The sequence below is a fragment of the Citrus clementina genome, unplaced genomic scaffold (assembly GCF_000493195.1).
Source record: "Citrus clementina cultivar Clemenules unplaced genomic scaffold, Citrus_clementina_v1.0 scaffold_3, whole genome shotgun sequence".
Lineage (NCBI taxonomy): Eukaryota > Viridiplantae > Streptophyta > Magnoliopsida > Sapindales > Rutaceae > Citrus > Citrus x clementina.
Genome location: NW_006262339.1, coordinates 17,683,803 through 17,694,390, shown reverse-complemented (window position 1 = coordinate 17,694,390; position 10,588 = coordinate 17,683,803). Strand labels below are relative to the sequence as shown.

The 10,588-nt window shown below is 37.1% G+C and overlaps 1 non-coding gene across 1 annotated transcript; it reads right to left on the bottom strand.

Annotated features, from left to right (window-relative positions):
* Positions 1 to 3,949: 3,949 nt before the first annotated feature.
* LOC112100569 lies at positions 3,950 to 4,053 on the bottom strand. Its single transcript, XR_002906937.1, has one exon. It is a non-coding gene; the product is annotated as a small nucleolar RNA R71 (small nucleolar RNA).
* Between the last annotated feature and the right edge of the window lie 6,535 nt (positions 4,054 to 10,588).

Genomic DNA, 10,588 nt, shown 5'->3' with positions numbered 1-10,588 from the left:
CCGAAGGTGGCTGTTTCTATGCGACGCCACTGATCATTAGTTGATGGATTGTCCAGAAAGGGAGGCGCTCAATGCTATGTTGCCAAAGAGAAGAGTCAGAAGATAAGGTGACCTCTTTAATCCTTAGAAAAGCTTACAAAATGTACGCTCGAGGGAAAAAACCCTATGTATGGGGGTGCCCTTATCAACGACAAGGAGACCTCCACATTAGTTGATGCAGAAGCTACGTACAACTTTGTTAGTAGTGGTACAGCTATGTGCTTAGGTCTGAAATTGGAGAAAAGAGAAGGATTCCTCATTGTGGCGAATGCGGCGGATGATAAGCCGTTGGATGGTATAGCTCATTGTAGTAACCAGCTTGTTCTTTATCTTAAACAAAACTGATCACTGCCCAAGATTTCCTAGACCAGATTAATTCAAGTTGCACAAATCGATACTGAACAGACTGAATCACACCTTAACTTAACAATGAGAAATAACCAAGAAACATAAACAAACAAGAATCAAATCAAAAGAACAGAAAGCCAAAGATTTACGTGGTTTAGCTATGCACAGAGTACTCAGCTTACATTCACAGGAGAAGCCTTAGATGAGTTTTTATTGAATCAACAATGGAGATAGTTACAAGGCCTTATACAAGATTCTACAGAGAACAAGATGACACTTTCTCACTCTTAGAACTCTTTCTACAAGACTCTCGAATCATCTCTCAATAATCCTTGAAAAACAACCTTTATACCTTGTTTCAATAGCTAGCTTAATTTCCAGATTGTACAGTTTGTTGACACGTGGTTAACAAACTTTAACTAACTGAATTCAGGCTCCAACACATGCTTCCTCACATGGTTACCTAAGCTGTAGATCAAAACGTGCTACCATGTCGTTTTGATGAATCTATTTTCTGTTATAAGCAGCTGAGCAGCACGCAAATTTATAAAGCACCAATAGCCTCAAAACGCTGTCGTTTCTGGAAAATCAATTTGATTCACCAACCATCCTCACAATTCTCCACCTTGAATAAAAAATTTTCCTCAATCTTATTCCTTCTCCAAAACCTTATGCATCTTATTGATCATATATAATCCAGCTAGGTCCAAACAAGTTATGAACTTAGCCACAAAAACCGCCTTCGTAAGAGTATCTGCAGGGTTCACATTAGTGTGAATTTTTACCATTTTTACAGCACCCCTTAACAATTCATTTTTAATGAAGTGAAATTTAATATCTATATGTTTAGTCTTCTCGTGATGTGCAGGGGTTTTGCATAAGTGTATTGCACTTAAGTTGTCATAGTGAACAAGCGCTGATTTTTTATTCAACCCCAATTCAGTCACCAATCCCTTAAGCCAAAGTGCTTCTTTTACAGCTTCTGTAGTAGCTTTATACTTTGCTTCAGTTGTTGAAAGGGCCACCGCACTTTGTAAGGTCGCCTTCTAATTCACAGTGCAACCATTTAGCATGAATACATAACCTGTGAGAGATTTTTTTCAATCCAAATCCTCTGCATAATCTGAATCTACGTACCCTCTCAATCCATTGTTATTTGCTTTAGCTTTGCCATATATCAGACCACAATTTACAATGCCATTAAGATACCTAAGTATCCATTTAATAGCCTTCCAATGGTCTCTTCCACGCTGAGCCATGTATATACTCATAACACTTAACGGCAAGTGCTATGTTTGGCATTGTCAGTATCATTGCATACATGAGGCAGCCTACTGCATTTGAATTCCTAACATACTGTTGAGTGTTAGAAAATGTATATTTATAAAGGAGAAAATCGTCATTTTACACTACAAGTTTTACTAACACCTTTACTTTTATGAATTTAACATTCTTTTGATTTAATTCCATGTGTTTTATTTTAATTAAGTATTTTATGTATTTTAGGGGCATCATAGTCATTTCACAATAAACGAGAGATCATATGGCAAAATGGACATCACTTTTGAACTCAGGACGGTCGAAAACCTTAGGAAGAGCATAAAAGGAAAAATGGCGTTGTTCACATGTACGGTACTATTCACGTGTACGGTACTGTATACGTTACTGTTCACGACACTGTTCACATAGACGGACAATGACCGATGATATGGCATTGACTGATGAGGTGTCACGATCTTGTTGGACTAAAATTCTTATGTACTGTTGATGGTGACGTGGCAGCATATCAGTGGACCAAAAATCTCGCGTACGGTACATGCATCACACAGGATTATTTTCAACCAAACCGCGTTACTGTTCAACTCGGGTCAAACCGTGTTACTGTTCATCCACATGGTCAAACTGCATACTGTTGACTGATGATGTGGCGCAATCCTGAGCGTCCAAACTATTTTTAATCCGATAGCCATGACTTACTCCATGTATCTATAAAAAGAGGGTCTCTCCTCCCTAATTTGATAGCTCTGAATCTATTTTTGGACTCCATTTTCTGTAATTTCTTCTCTATCTTGTATTTTCTACGTATTTTAATAAATTTTCATTTTGCCCCTAGTTCAATTATGAGTGACTAATTTTCTTTCAAGCTTGGTTGGAGGTAAAGTTTCAACATGTGTCATGGATTTTATTTGGTAAATTTATTTTCTCTTCCCCTCTAATTTTTGTGGATGTTTTGACTTCTCATCGACAAATAATACTAATCTTGTCTAGTACCGCCTTGGTTTCACCGGCCCTCTAGTACAAGATTATTATTATTTGGCACGATAAGCCCTTAGCACCATATTAATTAGAGCGTGGTTCATGAGGTGTGGATTCCCCCCTCATGATTTAATTGGCATTAATAAGGATTATTTAGCCCATGATGCATGTTGATACGGATCCAGATACCCAAGTACGTCATTTCAATATAATTCTCTTCAATTTATTCTCGCCATTTCAATACCAATTTTAGATTTTATTCTCGCCATTTTAATTTAAGTTTTAGCATATTCCAAATCATTTCCACCACAAATTCAATCACCCATTTACAAAATTAATTCTACACAATTAAAATCCACCTCCTCATGAGATCAACACTCATCCCCATTTATTTATACTACAATAGATTCGTGCGCTTGCGAGTACATTAAAATTTGCACAACAAGTTTTTGGCGCCGTTACCAGGGAGGTAAGTAATTTTAATTCGTAAAATTAATTTTTGTGAATAATTTCTTTTATTTGTTTTCTTGTATTTTTTTTATTATTAAAAAAAAGAAAAAGAAAAAAAAGTGAATCTACATTTAAATGTTAGTATTTCTTTTCTTTTTCTTTTCTTTAAAATTCTGTAATTTAATTTTCAATTTATTTTTCTTTGTAATTTTTTTTGTTTATCTTATTAATTTATTTTTAGTTAATTTATTTTCACGTATTTTTTTTGTGTGTTTTTATAGTAAGGTTGCAATAGCGCAATAAGGTTAGTATCGTAATTTCTCCCTCTTCTTTATTTTTATTTGTTTTGTTCCCATCTTTAATTTTATTTTGTTTGTTTTGCACGCATGGTCGTAGGTCATTATTACCTAATTTTGAACCTATAGACCTTGAACTTGAGAAAACATTTCGCACACACAAACAAGTTAAAAATAAAATGGATTTGTAACTACAGGAGAGGCCATTTAAGGACTACTTCAGTCCCTTAGCTAATTTGAGCACATTATACATAAGATACCCAAATGTAGCTGCTAGGAGTTTTGAACTAAAACCTAGTGTGCTAAATTGTCTCCCCACATTTTATGGCTTAGAAAATGAGGACCCATATAATCATTTGAATGATTTTCATGCTATTTGTCAAACATTTAAATATGAGAATTTTTCAGATGATGATGTTAAACTTAGATTATTCCCATTTTCTTTAAATGATAGAGCTCGTTCATGACTTATTACATTGCCTGCTAATAGCATTTCATCACGGGAACAAATGGTAACTAAATTTTTGAATAAATATTTCCCAGTACATAAAACCAATGTTATTCGCAGGGAAATCTCGGAGTTTACCCAGAGAGAGGACGAGCAGTTTTTCGAAACATGGGAGCGATTCAATGGGCTACTCTTGAAGTGTCCACATCATGGGTACGAGAAATGACACCAATGCCAATACTTTTTGGAGAGATTACTACCGAATGTGCAAGAATGGCTAATGGCAACAAGTGGAGGAGAGCTAATGTCAAAAAGTGCATCAGAGATTTGGGAATTCCTCCAACGACAAGCGGATAATTCCCAACAACGGAGTCGATCACTCAGGAATACTAGAAGAATTAAGGGAGTAAATGAGGTTCAAATTGGCGAGTCAACTTCGGGAATCAAAGAAGTCAAGGAGATGGTTGAAGGTCTTGCTCGACAAATAGCATCATTATCGACTGCTAAATCAACAGAGCCACATGACCATGACTCATACTCAGATCAAGCCAATGCCATAGGTGTAATGAGAAAACCATCGAATTACAACCCATACTCCAACACATATAACCCTGGATGGAGAGACCACCCTAATTTTTCATGGTCTCAAGGATTCCAACAGAATGGACCAGCAGTTCCAGCTCCACCAATTTCTCAAATTCCTCAAGCCTCTCAGCCACCATTTAGACCATACAATCAGAACCAGAATTACTCTCAACCCAGACCATGGGAGGATGCATTCCAGAATTTCAAGAATGTTACTCACTCCACGATTGAGCAACAGAACCGCACTATTGATGGACTACAAAATGAGTTGAGAGCAGGCTTCAACTCACAAGCTCAATCAGTTTCAAGCCTCGAGAAAATGGTGGGACAACTTGCTTCTTCAGTTCAGACCTTAGCAATGACTGTTGAGAAAGGCAAGTTTCCAAGTCAACTAGTGCCTAATCCTAAAGGAGTGCATGAAGCAAGTACTAGTTCACCACAGCAGCATGAAGAGGTCAAAGCAGTCATGACCTTGCGAAAAGGAAAAGAAGTCAACAACAAAGTGGAGATGCTGGTGACAAAAGAAAATCAAATTGTACCTGTGAATGTTGAGGACTCATCACCGGAGGAGAAAGAAGAAACCAACCCGCGAGAATATGTTCCCAAAGCTCAATTTCCTCAGAGATTAGCTAAAGGAAAAAAGGGAAAGTCTACAGGTGAGATTCTTGAAATCTTTAAACAGGTAAGTGTTAACATCCCTTTGCTTGATGCTATTAAGCAAGTTCCATCTTATACCAAGTTTCTTAAAGACATTTGTACTAAAAAGAGAAACATTCATGTTCAAAAGAATGCATTTTTAATAGAAAACGTTAGTTCTATACTCCAACATAAAATTCCTCTAAAATACAAAGACCCAGGCTCCCCCACTATTGCATGTAGCATAGGGAACCACACAATTGAGAATGCTTTGTTGGATTTAGGAGCTAGTGTAAATTTGTTGCCTTACTCTGTATTCGTGAAACTTGGACTGGGAGAATTACACCCAACTCCAGTGGTGTTACAACTTGTAGATCGGTCCACGAAAATACCTCGTGGTATTGTGGAGGACGTGCTTATCCAGGTAGACAAGTTTTATTTTCTTGTTGATTTCATTGTAATTAACACTCAACCAATACAGGATTCAAAGAAGCACATCCCCATTATTCTAGGCCAACCTTTCTTGGCAACTGCGGATGCTCACATTCAATGCAGAACTGAAAATATGCAGTTGTCCTTTGGCAACATGAATATGGAGCTAAACATTTTCAACATTGCCAAACAACCTCACAATGCAGATGATGGAATTGTTGATGTAGATTTAATAGAAACAATAGTTGATAATACTTTTCTTTCAAACCTTAGTGATGATCCTTTACAAACATGTTTAACTCACTTTGGTTTGGATTTTGATATTGACAGATCGGTCGATGAGGTCAACACCTTACTTGACTCAGCACCATCCATGGACACTAATAAATGAAAGTCAAGAGTTGAACAACTAGCACCATCAGAAAAGAAACTCATCCCATCATCAGAATCACCACCGAAACTCGAGCTCAAACCATTGCCCAACACATTGGAATATGCATTTTTGGGAGAAGAAAGTACTCTACCGGTAATCATCTCATCATCCCTAAATGACGAACAAAAAGGTAAGTTGTGGGATGGTTTAAAAGAGCACAAAGGAGCATTAGGATGGACCATAGCAGACATAAAAGGTATAAATCCAGTAGACTGCATGCATTACATTCACCTTGATGAAAATGCTAAATCTACTAGGGAAATGCAACGTCGGTTAAATCCTAATATAAAAGAAGTTGTTAGAACAGAAATCCTTAAGCTATTAGACGCATGTATCATTTACCCAATTTCTGATAGTTCATGGGTCAGTCCTGTACAAGTCGTCCCCAAAAAGACAGGAGTCACAGTAGTTACCAATGCTGATAATGAATTGATACCCACTAAAGTAACTACATGATGACGTGTATGCATTGATTATAGAAAGTTGAATTCTGTCACACATAAAGACCATTTTCCTTTACCATTTATTGATCAAATGCTTGATAGATTGGCAGGCCATGAATTTTATTGCTTTCTAGATTGCTACTTAGGATATAATCAGATTCCCATAGCACCAAAAGATCAAGAGAAAACTACTTTCACTTGCCCTTTTGGCACATTTGCATATAGGAGAATGTCATTTGGATTATGTAATGCACCTGCTACATTTCAACGATGCATGTTGAGCATTTTTTCTGATATGGTTGAACGATTCCTTGAAGTCTTTATGGATGATTTTTCTGTCTTTGGTGACTCGTTTGATCAATGTTTACATCATCTAACACTAGTTCTGCAGAGATGTATCGAGAAGAACTTGGTCTTAAATTGGGAGAAATGCCATTTTATGGTAAAACAAGGTATTGTTCTCGGTCACATCATTTCAAGCAAAGGTATTGAGGTTGACAAAGCCAAGGTGGATCTCATTTCTAATCTTCCTCCACCCAAAACAGTCAGAGAAGTAAGATCTTTCCTTGGGCATGCTGGTTTCTATAGACGTTTTATTAAAGATTTTAGCAAAGTTTCTAGACCCTTATGCAATTTACTTGCTAAGGATGTACCTTTTATCTTTAATGATTCATGTCTTGTGGCATTTGAAAAACTAAAACAGTTGTTGACATCATCACCCATCATTCAGGCCCCAAACTGGAGCTTACCATTTGAACTCATGTGTGATGCATCTGATTATGCAGTAGGAGCAGTATTAGGACAAAGAGTTGATCGAATTCTCCATGTTATTTACTATGCTAGTATGACATTGAATGATGCACAGTTGAACTATTTAACTACTGAAAAAGAAATGTTAGCGGTAGTATTTGCATTAGAAAAATTCTGATCTTATCTCATTGGTTGTAAAATAATTATATTCATAGATCATGCTGCTCTTAAATATCTTCTCACAAAGAAAGATGCAAAATCTAGACTAATTCGTTGGGTGTTACTTTTGCAGGAATTTGACTTGGAATTCAAAGATAAGAAAGACACAGAGAATGTTGTGGCTGACCATCTCTCTCGCCTCCATTTTGACACAATTACAGAGCCATTAACATTGAATGAGTCATTTCCAGATGAACAATTAATGAGTGTGGAAGTATTATCTTGCTATGCTGATATAGTTAATTATCTTGTTACAGGTAAACTTCCAGAGCATTGGACCAAGCAAGATAAAGCTAAATTCTTTGCAGAGATAAAGAATTTCTTTTGGGATGACCCGTATTTGTTCAAGTATTGTGCAGATCAAATTGTTAGACGATGTGTCCCAGAAAATGAAATTCAGAATATTCTTTCATTCTGCCATGAACAAGCTTGTGGAGGCCATTTTAGTGCTAAGAAAACAACGACTAAAGTTTTACAATGTGGTTTCTATTGGTCAACTATATTTCAAGATGCTTACACTTTCTGTTCTTCATGTGATAGGTGTCAACGAATGGGGAGCATTACACAAAGGAACATGATGCCATTAAATTTAATTTTAGTGGTTGAAATTTTTGACGTATGGGGTATCGACTTCATGGGACCCTTTCCCCCATCTTTTGGCCATCAATACATATTGGTTGTGTTGACTACATATCGAAATGGGTAGAAGTAATTCCATGTAGAACCAATGATCACAAGGTGGTGATAGGATTTTTAAAAAGCAACATTGTTTCACGCTTTGGATTCCCTCGAGCAATAATCAGTGATGGTGGTGCCCACTTTTGTAACAAAGCATTCAAAGCTCTTTTGACAAAGTATTCAATCACACACAAAGTGGCGACCCCGTATCATCCGCAAACCAGTGGCCAAGTTGAGATCTCCAATCGAGACATAAAGCACATATTAGAAAAAACAGTGAGGCCAGACAGAAAAGATTGGTCATTAAGACTTGATGATGCATTATGGGCATATAGAACGGCTTTCAAGACCCCGATTGGGATGTCACCCTACAGGCTAGTGTATGGAAAAGCTTGACACCTACCTGTGGAACTCGAGCATCGTGCGTATTGGGCCATCAAGAAATTCAACTTTGACATGCAGCAAGCCAGCTCAGAAAGAAGATTACAGCTGGCAGAACTTGAAGAAATTCGCAATGATGCATACGAAAATGCCAAGATTTACAAGCAACGAATGAAAGTCTTCCATAACAAGCAAATTATGAGAAAATCGTTTACTCCAGGTCAGAAAGTGCTTTTATTCAATTCTCGCTTGCACCTATTCCCAGGTAAGTTACGCTCTCGTTGGTCTGGCCCATTTATTGTACATACTGTTTTTCCACATGGGGCAATTGAAATTAAGGACCCAAAGAACGGTGTCACGTTTAAAGTTAATGGTCAAAGATTAAAGCCATATCTAGAGTACAAACCACATGAAGAAGTCACCGAAATAAATTTGAGTGACCCACCAGATTTAAATTGATTTTTTTTCTTTTCGTTTTGGTGATTTGATATTTTTTTTCTTTTTCTCTTTTCTTTTTCTTTCTTTATATTATTCTTTCGCTAATTGAAATTATTTTTGCATAAGTGTGTTTGTTTAATTATTAAGTTTTCTTTTATCATTTTTAATCATGAGTACCATACTTAGACCGTTCCTCCTGAACATTCTTAAACCACTTCAACGTGTCAAAACTCATCTCATAAGGCAGATTCAATTTTGTAAAACACATCGTATTTGGGCTCTACAGCCACCAGAGTTAGTATCCTATGTTGAGGGTCTAGAAAGCCAACTCAGAGATATTGAGAGAAGTGTTTACGACATCCAGTTGGAGCTTGAGGTAAATTCAATAAGAGGACGATTTTAATTTTCTTTGTGTGTTTTAATTTATTTTTCTGTTTGTGTGCTTTAGTTTGTTACCCCAGTGAAGTGGCGGATAACGGTACTCTGTGACAATCAAGTCGGTTACTTCAGTTTCCTATAATAACTGATATTCTGAGGCCAAAGTATGGACAGAAACGAGATTCTAGCGAAGCTTCACGAGCGATTCCCTTCACTTCCTCAGAATGCCCTCTTTACGATCTATAAAGCTCGGTCCGAGCGCATGCGATTACTCATGAGGAATAACATACCTGCTGACATCTGTTGGTTAATCGAGGCTAAAGTACGATCGGCAGGTGAGTTACCTCCAAAATTTATTACATACATGCCTAGTTGTGGTAAAGGAAATTATGCAAGAAAATGACGAGCTCGAAGAATTTCTGTTGCTTGTCATAAGTGTGCTAGAATGAGTTGCAATAAAAACCCATGTTCTTTAGGAATGGTGTCTAATAACAGGGAAGATAAGATTCAATTCATTAGGGATGGCTTGAATAAGGAGTCATTGGATGATATCCTTTTATCTCTTGAAACGCATCCCAGTGGATATGTACAAGGAGCGATTCTCCAGTTATGGCCATTATTCCAGAAAGAGCATGCACGATATAGTCTCGGGAATCTGACTATAAACGACCCTGTTTGCCAGTTTATAAGAAAACTGGATAGGAAGCCTATCCTCGACCCATAGAGGGCGTTCAAGCCGTTTCTGGACGTAAAACCAGAGGAAGATGTGAGCCACAGTCGCAACTACCTGTAAATATCCTTTTACTTTACTGTTATTTTATTTCACTATTGTTTTATTGTGTGCATTATTGTCTTTAATAATTTTATTACTGTTTGCTTTTTCCTTATTACTGTTTGCTTTTTCTTTTTTACTGTTTCCTTTTTGACTCGCGAGCCACGTGCTTTACGCGTTATTTGACACTGACATGTTACCTCATACACAACTGTGACTCACTGTCACCAAGACTCTTAAATGTGATTTTTTTTTGTCAAGCACTCACAAATTATTTTTTGAGAAGTATCACAATGGCAGTTACTCTAAATAGACAATTCAAAAACATTTGTGTGCTTTCTGGATTTACCTATGGCAAACATAAAGAGTTCGTTGAGGCAGCCATCGATCTTGGTCGAAGTATAGCAGAGAGAAAATTACACTTGGTGTATGGAGGAGGTAACCGAGGGTTATCAAAAATGGTCTCTGAAACAGCTTTTGTCAGAGGAAGTCAAGTGTTAGGCATTATCCCAAGAGTCCTAAAACCATTGGGCAGTTCGTCTGACTCATCAACTGGAGAAGAGTTAGTCGTCTCAGGTATGCAAGAAAGAATAACTGAAATGCTTA